Source organism: Vombatus ursinus, unplaced genomic scaffold (assembly GCF_900497805.2).
Source record: "Vombatus ursinus unplaced genomic scaffold, bare-nosed wombat genome assembly UNPS02014832.1, whole genome shotgun sequence".
NCBI classification, from domain to species: Eukaryota; Metazoa; Chordata; class Mammalia; order Diprotodontia; family Vombatidae; genus Vombatus; species Vombatus ursinus.
In genome coordinates, this window is record NW_020954610.1 from 63,478,637 (window position 1) to 63,490,917 (window position 12,281).

At 42.3% G+C, this 12,281-nt stretch overlaps 1 protein-coding gene across 1 annotated transcript in view; it reads right to left on the bottom strand.

Moving 5' to 3' along the window:
• The window catches only part of DNAI1 (dynein axonemal intermediate chain 1), a 247,207-nt gene that overhangs the window by 47,718 nt on the left and 187,208 nt on the right, over window positions 1-12,281 (bottom strand). The window lies entirely within an intron of this gene.

The following is a 12,281-nucleotide window of genomic DNA, read 5'->3' on the forward strand; positions in this document are numbered from 1 at the left end:
GCTTCACCGTTTGCCTCAGTTTCCTCATCCACAAAATGAGCTGGAAAAGGAAATGGCAAACCACTCCAGTATCTCTGCCAAGAAAACCCCACTGGGGTCACAAAGAGTCCGACATAAACTGAAACGACTGAACAACAACAAGGCCGGCTTGTAAAGGCTGATGCAGCCCCACATTTCTGGGCTGCTATTTCTAAACTGCTCCTCATATTGTAGAGCCTTTTGTGTCCGATTCAATCCAACAAGCATTTAATGAGAGCGTACCATGTGTCAGGTGCTACGCTAGGCCATGGGGACACAACAGCAAAAACCAAACCTTCCAATAAGAGAAACGAAAGCTGGCTGGGAGGCAGAGATGTTGGATGCCCAAAGGTACCAGCTGGTAGTCTACTGCTCTGAGCAATCATCCTCAGGAGCTGGATGTTGAGCCTCATGGTCTGGATTCCAAAGAACCAAGTGTTCTCTAACTTCAGAGGCTTGGGGAAAAGCTCTGGTTATGCCTCACCTACAGCTCAAGGGCCTTCCTTCCCCCTGGCCTTACAGCCTTCTAACCTGAAGCCCTCTCTCCACTTTCCTGATCTCCTACCCCTCCAGGCTCCCAGTTTCCCATCCTTGAAGACTTCCAGACTGCCCGTATATAGGAGGCACCTTCCAGAAATGGGATTCTGGGCACTGGTCTCCATCACTGAGTGGTGAGGATAGAAAAGCAATGAAGCACATTCACGGAAGGCATGTGGGGTGGAGGAACTTGGAAGGGAGATAATGAGGTCCTCTCTAATGAAGATGGGAATAGTAGAAGCCTGGAAGTAAAGCTGCTTTTTTTTTTTTTTGTTTGTTTTGTTTTGTTTTGGTTTTTAGGCAATTTGGTTTTTAGGCAAGTTTTAAGTGACTTGCCCACAGTCACACAGCTAGTGTCAAGTCTCTGGTCTGAAGCTAGATTTGAACTCAGGTCCTCCTGACTCCAGGGCCGGTGCTCTATCTATGGCGCCACCTGGCTGTCTCTAAGGCATTTTTAAAAAATTAAGTTTTCTTGCCCTGACCTCACTGAGGGAGTATACAGAGAAGGGAAGGGAACTCTCATTTGTTAACTATACTAAGTACTTTACAAATATTGCATTTGGTCCTCACGACATTTATAACTACTACCGCATTTGATCCTGCGAGGCAGGTACTATGATCCCTATTTTAAAGTTGGGAATATTGAGGCAGTTAGAAGTTAAGTGACTTGCCTAGGGGGAAAAGCTAGTAAGTGTCTGAGGAAGGATTTGAACTCAGGTCTTCCTGACTCGAGGCCCAGCCCTCTGACCTCTGCACCACCTAGCTGCCTCTTAGGTGTGAAGTCTTGATTATGTAGCTCCTGCCCACATGGTTTACCTCAATGATATGATGTCCTGATCAAACTGAATTATCCCAAAGAATTATAGATACTTAAGAGTTGAAAGGCTTCTTAGAATCATCTAATCTAACTTCCCACATCATGTAAGAATCCCTTTTATAATATTTCTGACAGGTGGTCATCCTGTTTCTTCTTAAACATATCTAGTAACAGGCAGCTCACTACCTCAAGAGATTGTTAGTTTCATTGTTGGACAATCCTAACTGTTCAAAAGTCCTTTATGCTCATTGGTCCCCCATTCGCCAATTGGAACCACATAGAATGCCCAGTCCCTTTTCTATATGATAGTCCTTCAGGCATCTGAGGACTCTCAACCTGGAGTAACCCATCTCCCAAGACATCTCCCAGTGTGTGGCCACTGCACATGCTACAGTTTATTGAAGCCACAGGTGAGAGTTGGGTGAAGGTGGACACCTAAGGTGGAGAAGCAGCCCTGAGAAGGGCTCGGCAAGCCCTTACACCGGAGGTGCTAGACCTCCCTGAGCACCCCATAAATCCCACTATATTAATATTATCATAATGTAATATCTTCCTTTGAACAACTGTGATTCACTTAAATCCAATGTCACCAGCCCTCTTCGAGAACAAAGGACGAACAGCATTCGAGGACAACATACTCCCTAAATCTCTTTTTCACCCAGCATCACGGCATCTAAGAGAAGAGGAAGGGTACTCCAAAGGTCTCCCTGCCTGAAGAATCCCCTTTACAATGTCCACAACAGTGGGGCATAATGTTTTCAATTCAGTGCCCCCAATGATGGAGCACTGACTACCTCTCAAAGCAGCCTGTTCCACTTGAAAAGAGTTTTACCGATGACTTCTGTTATAAAATCACGATAATTTTTGCATATCCCACTCACTTATCTGTCCCCAGTGAACCTTCCCTCTTAATAAAGAAAAACAGTTCAGCAAAACCAATCTGCACAGTGAATATCTGCCAGTGTATGTAATCCCCCACCTCCATGCTTCCTCAACTCCCCAAGGAAAGGAAGATTCTCCTCATCTTTTCTTTGAAGCCAGATTGGTCGTTGTATTTATAAAACTTTCCTATTTGTTTTGTTGTTAATTTAGGTTGTATTAATCATTGTGGGTATCATTTTCCTGGTTCTGCTTACTCTGTATCAGTTCAGATATGTCTTCCCCTATGAGGTCATGGAATAACTGATCTAGAGCTACAAGAGTCCTTAGAGGTAAAGCCAACTACCTTATTTTTCAGATGAGGAAACTGAGGCTCAGAGAGGTTAAGAAACTTGTCCAATGTGAAACAGACAGTAAATAACAGAACTGGGATTTGAACTCAGGTCCCATAGTTTAGCGGTCTTTTCACTACATTATGAGGTGCAATAATATTTCATTATATTCAAGTACTACAATTTGTCCAGCGATTCCTCCCACTTTGTTTCTAGTCCTTCACTATAAAATTTACTGCTAGGAATATTTTGGTATATCTATATCTATATATCTATATGGTATATTGGTATACATATATAGGTATATATGTATGTAGGTATGTATATATACACACATTGTATATCTGTATATGTGAGTATACACACCCACATACATGTTATATATTGTATATATATGTATGTATATACATACATACATATATATATGTATATATCACTTTTCTTTCTGTCCTTGACTTCCTTTGACTATATACCTAACAGTGAGATCTCTGAGTCGGTATGGACATTTCAAGTAACTTTTTTATTAAGCAAATTGCTTTCCAAAACGATTAAATCAATGTACAACTTTATGTACAGTGTATTAATGTGACTGCTGTTTCTTAGCCCTTCCAACATTGACTATTTCCATCTTTTGTCATTTTTGTCAATATCCTGGATGTGAGGTAAAACCTCCGAGTTGTTTTCTTTGTGCATTTATCATTAATGATTTGGAGCTGTCTTTCCCATGGTTGTTAATTGTTTTCAGTTTTGAGAAATGAATGAATATCCTGTGACTACTTATCTATTGGTGATTTTCTCTTGGTCTTATAGATTTGTGTTCATTCCCTATAATATATCTTGGCTACCAGACTTTTATTAGGGTTTATAAATGATAACAAAGACTTCCCCCTCCCTCTGTGTACTTGCTGTTTAGTCATTTTTCAGTTGTATCTGACTCTTCGTGACCCCTTTAGGGGTTTTCTTGGCAAAGATACTGGAATGGTTTGCCATCCCCTTCTCCCTCACGGTACAGTTTCCTTCTAATCCTAGCTCTGATGATTTTGGTCATACAAAAGTTTCTGAATTTTATGTAATCAAAATTGTCTTTAGCTTTTGGGATCCCTTTTAACCCTTCTTCGGTTAAGAAACCTCACATTGCCTAGGTTGTGAGGCTTCCTTCCTTCCATTTTCCTGTATTTTTAAATAAATTATGCAACCTCATATTTAAGTTAAGGATCTATTTGGAACTTCTTGTCGTGTATGATGTAAGATCCTGGTCTAATTTTTTTTTTAACCAAACTGCTTCCAATTTTTCTAGCAGTTCCTCATCCCACTTTTGGGCATTTGTAATTTTGTAATTTACGTGGTATTTTTTTTTTCTTATATCAAGCCTGAAAGCCTAAATTTCATCTCTTTTCAAGTTTCACTTATTGCATGTGAACTCCTCTCTGGGACCGAGAAGAGTGAGTCTAATCTCCCAAACACTTGAAGGACAACTCTTCAAATACTTGGCAACAACCATCTTCTCTTAAAAATCCTCCATTTGTGCAACTTTTCCTTAAATGGCCTGAAATCAAGGCTTTCCACTAACCTGGTTGCTCTCCTATGGATGACTGCCAGCTTACTAACGATTTTCCTAAAACATGGCTACTAGAACTGACCAGGATGTTCCAGATGTGGTCTGATCAGGGGAGGGTGCAATGGGACTATCCCCTCCCTAGCTCTAGACACTGTCACTGTCACTGTCTTAATGCAACCTAAAATTGCGTCAACTTTCTTCTCTCCCATCACACTGTTAACTCCTATTGAATCTGCAGTCCACTAACACCCCCAACTCTTTTTCACATGAATTGTCCCACTCCTTTGCACCTGCCCCATTTTAGACTTATGAAATGAACTTTTTTTTTTGTTTTTTGGTAAGGCAACCAGGGTTAAGTGACTTGCCCATGGTCACACAGCTAGTAAGTGTCAAGTGTCTGAGGCTGGATTTGAACTCAGGTCTTCCTGACTTCTGAGGCTGGATTTGAACTCAGGTCTTCCTGACTTCAAGGTCAGAGCTCCATCCACTACACCACCTAGCTGGCCCATGAAATGAATTTTTTAAACCCATGTGTAAGATGTTATATTTGTCCCCGTCAATTCTCTTATTAGATTTGGCCCCAATGTTCTACAGCACCTGTCAAGATCTTTATGAGTCCTAACTCTATCCTTCAATGCGCTAGCTGTCCCAGATTTGTGCCATTTATGCCTTTGTTTAAGTCATTACAAAAATGTTAGCAAACCCAAGGATTAGCACAGACTCCCAGGATTCTCCACAGAAGACCTCCTCCTAAGTTACCATTGAACCATTAAGAGGAAAGGGAACGAGCATTTATTAAATAGTTTACTACATTCCAGGTACTGTGCTAAGTATTTTACAAATATTCTCTCATTTGGTCCACACAACAATCCTTCCAGGCAGATGCTCCTATCCCCACTTCACAGTTGAGGAAACTGAAGCAGAGAGCTGTTAAACCACTTGCCCAGGGTCACATAGCTAGTCAGTGTCTAAAGCGTGATTCGAACTCAGGTCATCCTGACTCTGGGCCCGGTGCTGTAGCTACTGTGCCACCAGCCGCCTCTATTAAGGAGTCTTCTTTGGGTCTAGCCATAAACAAGGTCTAAATCTACCTAATTGTTCTATCCTCTAGGTCAACCATATCCATAGACATTCCACATAGACATTCTACAAGAATGCCAGGACTTTGTCAAATGCTTCCTAGAATAAAGGTGAACCATACTGACAGCATTTCCCTGATCAATCAGTCTAGTAACTATGTCAAAAAGAGAAAAAAAAGGAGATAAGAGTAGCAGCATGGCACAGTGGGATAGAGTGCTGGACTCTGAGATAGGAAGACCTACATTTAAACCCCACCTCTGACGCCTATTAGATGTGTGGCCATAGACAAGTCATTTAACCCCTCTGAGCCTCAGTTTCCTCACCTGCAAAATGGAGGTAACCCTTGCAATACCACCCTCCCAGCACTGTTGTGAATATCATATGAGATACTGCGTTTAACACACTTTGGAACCTTTAAAGGACTAAAAAAAGGTCGGTCGCCAGGATAATGAAGACTTGTTCTTCATGAAGCCAGGCTGCATCCTTGTGATCAAGACTTCCTTATATGTTCACAACCCATCCCCTAAATGCAATCTAGAATTCTGCCAGGAATTGGGGTCAAGCTCACTGACCTTGAATCTGCAGACTCTGTTCTCTTCCTTTCTTGGAAAATTGGGACCATATTTTCCTGTTTCCAGTCCTTTGGTGCCTTTTCCATTTGTCCAGCCTTTCAGGGATCACTGATAGTGGCTCAGCAATCATGGCTGCCAAGTTCTAAAACGTGTCATTTATCTGGGCTCGGTGACTCGAGCTTCCTCCTGGGCAGCCAGCGCTTTTTGACTATTGACCTACTTGTACCGCTAGTCACTCCCTATTAGTCACTCGTTCTATCCTTGGCAGTTGCAAGGTCATTCTCCTTGGCAGAGAAAAAAAGGAAAAATGGAATTAAGAGGCTTTTTATCTTCTCCATTGTTGATTATTATCATTCGGCCCTTCTTTGATCTTCCTCTTCTTTTCCCCATCTCAAACCGTCCTTTTTGCTGGCCTTAGCTTTCCTAATCAGCCTCTCGTTCTGAATTTATCACTACTGACACTATTCCTGGAGGATCTTGCCACGCTCTTGCATTCATCTTCCATAACCCTTACTTCTATCTTCCGTACTTGCTTAAAAAAAAAAAAAAAACTAAGTTGATTGATAAGTTCCTTGTGCATACATAGGAATGCTCTCCCGTCTCTGCTCTAGCTACTGACCTCCTTGGCTTCAAGTTCCAACTAAAATCCTACCATCTACAGGAAGTCTTCCCAACCTCTCTTAATTGTAGTGGCTTCCCTCTTTTAGTTCCTGTGTATCATACATACAGCTTTCTTGTTGTTCTGTCATTTCAGTCATGTCAAGTCTTCGTGACCTCATTTGGGGTTTTCTTGGCAGAGATACTGGAGTGGTTTGCTATTTCCTTCTACATCTCATTTTACAGATGAGGAAACTGAGGCAAACAGGGTTAAGTGACTTGCTCAGGGTCACACAGCTATTGAGTGTCTAAGGCCAGATTTGAACTCAGGAAGAGGAGTCATCCTTACCCCAGGTCTGGCTCTCTATCCACAGTGCCACCTAGCTGCTTCTAAGCATATTCTGTTTGTACGTTGTCTCTCCTATTTGGTTGTAAACTCCTTGAGTGCAGGGATAGTCTTTTGCCCTTTTTTGTATCCCCAGAGCTTAGCACAATGCCTGGCACACAGTAAACACTTAATAAATAATGATTTCTCCCCTCGTCATGCCTTTGTACTCACTTCCTCTTCTCTTTAAACCTTAACTTCTGGAATTATTTGTTTCCTTTAAGGCTCAACTCAAGTACCACCTATCTCAGGAGGCCTTTTCTGGTCCCCTAAACTGCTACTGCCTCCTCCTCCTTCCTTGTATTTGAATCGTAGGTGAGTTGTATATACCTCTAGATGTGCATGTTGTTTCCCCCATTAGAATTTAAGCTCCTTGAGGGCAGATACTGTTTTGCTTCTCTCTTTGTATCCCTAGTACTTAGCTCTGTGGCTGGACAATAGTAGGTGCTTAATAAATTCTTGCTGATGGATTGGCTGATTAAACAACTTCCTCTTTTCCTCCTCATCAAACCTGTTTCTCTTTGGTTTTTCAGAATTTCATTTTTGAGAGCTCCTAATCCCTCCCTTCTAGACTGACTTCCCCTCTAGAATTTTTAATCCATGTCATTTAGTGAATCCAGAAATATGCTCTCCCCAGATATAGGGTATGTCAGACTTTGCTCAACTTTCTCCTCCTCTGATTACAAATTCTAAGACGGAGTAGTCACTTCTGCTCAGAGTTCCCCTCATATCTATTCCATTTCCCGTTGGTTCCTTCTTGTTGGTGGAAATTGGATCTGCAATAAAATTTGCCTTTGTTGTTGTTTTTCTTTCTTTGGAAGGCTGCAATTATCATTAAGGCAAGTCAAAGAATTATTAGCTTTTGGAAGGGAGAAAGCACCATTGATATCTGGTTAATTGAAGTACCTTCCCGAAATGTTGCAATATTAAGTTGTGATGCTAGGCTCGTCATCTGTCTCACAACCTTCTCATCCGTTTCATCCTTCTGTCCCAGTGGTCTATACCCTGACACAGTACTGATTCTATTTCAGCCTTGATTGATCTTTGCCCCAATGCCCTCCACCATGCTCTTTCCTGCCTATTCCACTTCCTGGATTTTTTTACAGTCTTAATATTCAACATACTCTACTCTCTACTCCCTGTTTACCTATTCTGTTCCTTTGAAGTGTTATCCTTTCAGAGGAAGAACTGGGTTCAAATCCCACTTCAGACACTTACTAGCTATGTGACCCTGGACATATAATTCAACCCCTTCACATTTTAGTTTCTTCATCTATAAAATGGGGATAATAATGATAATACCCACCTCCCAGGACTGGGGTAAGGATTAAATAAGATAACATTTGCTAAGTACTCTGCAAGCTTTAAAGCACTATATAAATGGTAGTTGAGGCAGCTAGGTGGTCCAGTGGATTGAGCACTGGACCTGGAGTTCAAATTCTGCCTTAGACACTAACTAGCTGGATGACCCTGGCCAGGTCACTTAACCCTGTTTGCCTCAGTTTTCTCACCTATAAAATGAGCTGGAGAAGGAAATGGCAAACTACTCCAATATCTTGGCCAAGAAAACCCCAAATGGGGTCATGAAGAGTTAGATATCACTGAAAACAACTGAACAGCAATAACAACAAAATGGTAGCTCTTCTTGGATTTGTGTCCTGGGAACGTGTGGTTCTTTTTCCTGCTATTCTTCCTCCATTTTGCAGATTCTCTATGGGGTCTTGGGCTTGGCACATATACATAGGAAGTGTTCTCCAGGCTCAGCTCCTCTGGCTGTCTCAAACATCCTTCAACAGACATGGTGTCCAGGCCTTTAATCTTCTAGCTATCCTCTGCTGGAAGAACTCCAGCTTGTTCATGTTCTAAGAACTGAACCCAATATTCCAAATGTGGTCTGACCAAGGCAGAGGACAAAAGGCAGTGTTTGGGACACTAGATTTTTAGTTAGTTTTAGCCTATGATTGCACTTTTTTTTTAGCTGGTACATTAGAGTTGGCTCATATTGAAGAAGGTATTCAGCTAAAATCCCCAGGCTGTTACCTAGGCCTGCTCTGATGATCTTCCTTGTAAAGGTGATGGAGGTGAAGCTGTCTCCTCAATCACACCTACAAGGCTGGAATGGTTGGATTTGGACCTCGTGAGGTGGATGCCCCCTCTCTAACCCCAACAATCAGGCGAGGGAAGGTGAGCTCAATGGCTAAAGAGGGTCAGATCTTCCTCAGGTAAATAGCCCCATCACTGCCGGTGCCTCTTTAAACTTCCTGCTCCAGCTGAATCTGGCTGAGGGACTGGATAAAAGGTATGGATGGAAGTAAAACAGGGCAATGTTGAGGCCTAGACTGTGGTGTGTTGCTCCCCCTTTAACTCCCTGCCCCAGGTGGCACTGAGCCACATTTCCTAGGACACTGATGCAGTCCTTTATTGCCCTGTTCGATCTGGCCCAGTTACACAACTCAGTTTTTTGTTTCTTTTCTTATTTTATTGACAAAAACCCAGCATAGGGAAATTATCCCAACTGATTAGGAATTAGGATTACTCCCCTTAGACTTTTCCTGTTTCAACTTTACCCCTCTCTTCTCCTATCTCATTATCCCTTTCTTCCTTTCCTCTCACATATTTTTCTTCTTCTCCTTATTTTTCTCTTCCCTTCTCTTATTCCCCTTTCCTTGTTCTTCCTTTCTTCTTACTTTTTTTTTTGAATAGGGAGATAAATCTATTTCAAAAGAATTGTATATATCCCTGTGGTGTGTGGGCCTTCCCTCTTTCTTTCCCTCCTTCCTCCTTCTTTTCCTTTCCTTTTTCCTTCTTTCCCCATTTATTCTCTCCTTCTTCCTTTCTGTTTCTCCCTCCTTCTCCCCCTCTTCTCTCTGCTGGCTCCTTCCTTGGTTGTTTTCTGCCCTGTTTCACTCCTATCACCCTTCCCTTTCATCTTGTGTCACTTCTGGGGTGTGACTGGATATTTTGGGCCTGAGTTCACGGAAACAGACTAATGGGGAATTAGACAAATCACATCTGAAAGTGACAAAATGAATCTTCTGTCCAGCCTGCCCTCTCTCCTGAGACCAAGCCGTTTCTTGGGTCCCCCACGCTCTTATCAACTCAAAAACTGTTTAAGAATCCCTTTTCCATGCAATCTTCCCAAGCCTCTGAACCCACCGGCAGCCAGTCTCATTCCCCTCCTCTTTGTTTCATCCCCTCAGAGGGTATGTCTGGGCTGAAGTCCACTTGCTTTTGGAAGATAGGACTATCAGTCTAAATACAGGGTAAGCTGGCAAACATGCCAGATGGACTGTCTAAACACATGCAGGAAATCAGAGAAAACTTAGTGTCTTTTATGCTCTAAGTTACTTAGCCTCTCATTGAAAATGCAAAGAATTACTTCTTTATCACACCTTAAGAAGACCACTTCTCTTGATCCTTAAAAAATTTAGATCTGAAGGCTGGCTGGAATATCTTCTAGAGGGAACTAAAAGAAGGTCATATAGACCTCCCTCTCCTTGAGAAGAAATGCTTCCCCTACCCCTACCCCAGGCACCTTGCAGGGATGGGGTTTGTACTGCTCGGACTCAAGGACACAAAGCCTGAGCCACTTTTTCCCTAGCAAGATTAGGTCTAGGCTCTCTCCTGGGTAACTCTGGGAAATTTCCCAATCTGCCAAGTGGGGATAACAATACCTGCCCTGCTTTCATCACAGGGTTGTTGTGAGGATCAGATCAGATAATAGTTATGAGAAGATTGTGAAATGTGCCAAGTATTATCTAGGTGTGGAGGATATGTATATATATATATATATACATATACATACATATATATATATACACACATATACATACATTCATACATATATATGTATATATAATTATGAAGATGCTTCTCCTAAACCAGGGGTGGCCTTGAGGCCACAGGTGGCTTTCTAGATCCTCAAGTGCAGCCTTTTGACTGAATTCATATTGATGTTGTTCTGTAAAATTTGTATTCAGTCAAAAGGCCATACTTAAGGATCTAGAAGGTCACATGTAGCCTCAAGGCTGCAGGTTCCCCATGCCTGTCCTAAACTATCACAATCTGGACAGACAGTATGACACAAGGAACATTCCACATTGTCTCTGGTAGTGGGGATGGGCCGCCCTGAACTACCAGCACCCTCTTGCCCAATCCCCCTTATGGTATGGAGACCTGGAAGATACAGTTATTTGCTCTGGGCTGATTACCACATAATGAAAATCCTTAGTTGGGTCCTCACTCGGTGCCTACCACAAATAGGGGTCCATGAGGGTAGACCAAGAAAGAAGGGCTAATGTATATAATTAAAGCTGTTAGTGAAGAAGGGATTATTGAAAGTGTCAATGAGTCAGCTCAAATTCATGCAAAGGAGCGGGGCAACCTAGGGTGTTTCTCACATCCTTTGGAAGAGTCTTGATTCTAAGAACTTCCAGAATAGCAATGATGGAAGTCATCTTAAGAACAAGAGTAGATTAGGTAGGGGAAGGGGAAGGCTTAGGAGAGGCTCGGGAGAAGAGGTGAGAGAAGGGAAAGGGAAGTTGGAAGAACAGAAAGGGAAGAGGAATGAAAGGAAGGAGAGAAAGCAGAGCTTGAAGAGTGGGGAGCAGAGGTATAAGCCAAAAGGGAGTATAAATAATAGGAATGGACAAGTAGAATTGTTCTGGCTCTGTTCCTGAATGGGGTACCCTCACATGTTAACATGCAACTATACCAGCCTAGGAGACATAGCCCCAGAGAGGCAGCATGGCGGAGTGGATGGGGCATGGATCAGGAAGACTTGGGTTCAAATCCTGCCTCTTGATGTCTACTAGCTGTGTGACCATGGGTAAGTCATTTAACTTTGCTTTAGTTTGTTCATCTGTATAATGGAAAGGTTGGACCTGATAGTCTTCTAGATTCCTTCCAGCTCTGCATCTATGATTCTGTGATGGAATTCTAAATACCATGACAGTATTCACCTTGCAACACAATGACAACAACGACAATGATGAAGACAACAACGACAACAAATTAGACTACTGCTGGGTCAGCAGTCAGATAAAGAAGGGAAAAGGGAAAGATATTCTTTAAAAAGAGAAGCATTTACCATTTGGATCGACACCTTTCAAGACAGCTTTGACCCTAGTTTGTTTGCTCAGTAACACCGAGAATTGGGAAGTGTACCTTCAGGGTGTGTACAGGCAATGTAAAGTTAAGACCTGGGGTGTAGAAACCACTTTATATCTCTATTTTAAAACCTTGCTGTGCTTTGTTTAAATGTATCTGCTTTTTCTTTTCCTTTTCTAAAGAGTTATATTTTATGGAATGGGACACAGGCTCTTTAAAAGGGGACAGGCAGTGCCAGAGGCCAGGCTGTTAAGTTGCAGGGGAGCTGCTAAGAGAAGTGTTTAATGAGCAAGCTTAAACACAGAATGGAAATTTTATTTCACAGAACACTTAGCAGCTAGATACCTGATTTGGGGATGGAGCAGGGAGGTGGCGCGGGGGGGGGGGGGGGGGGGGG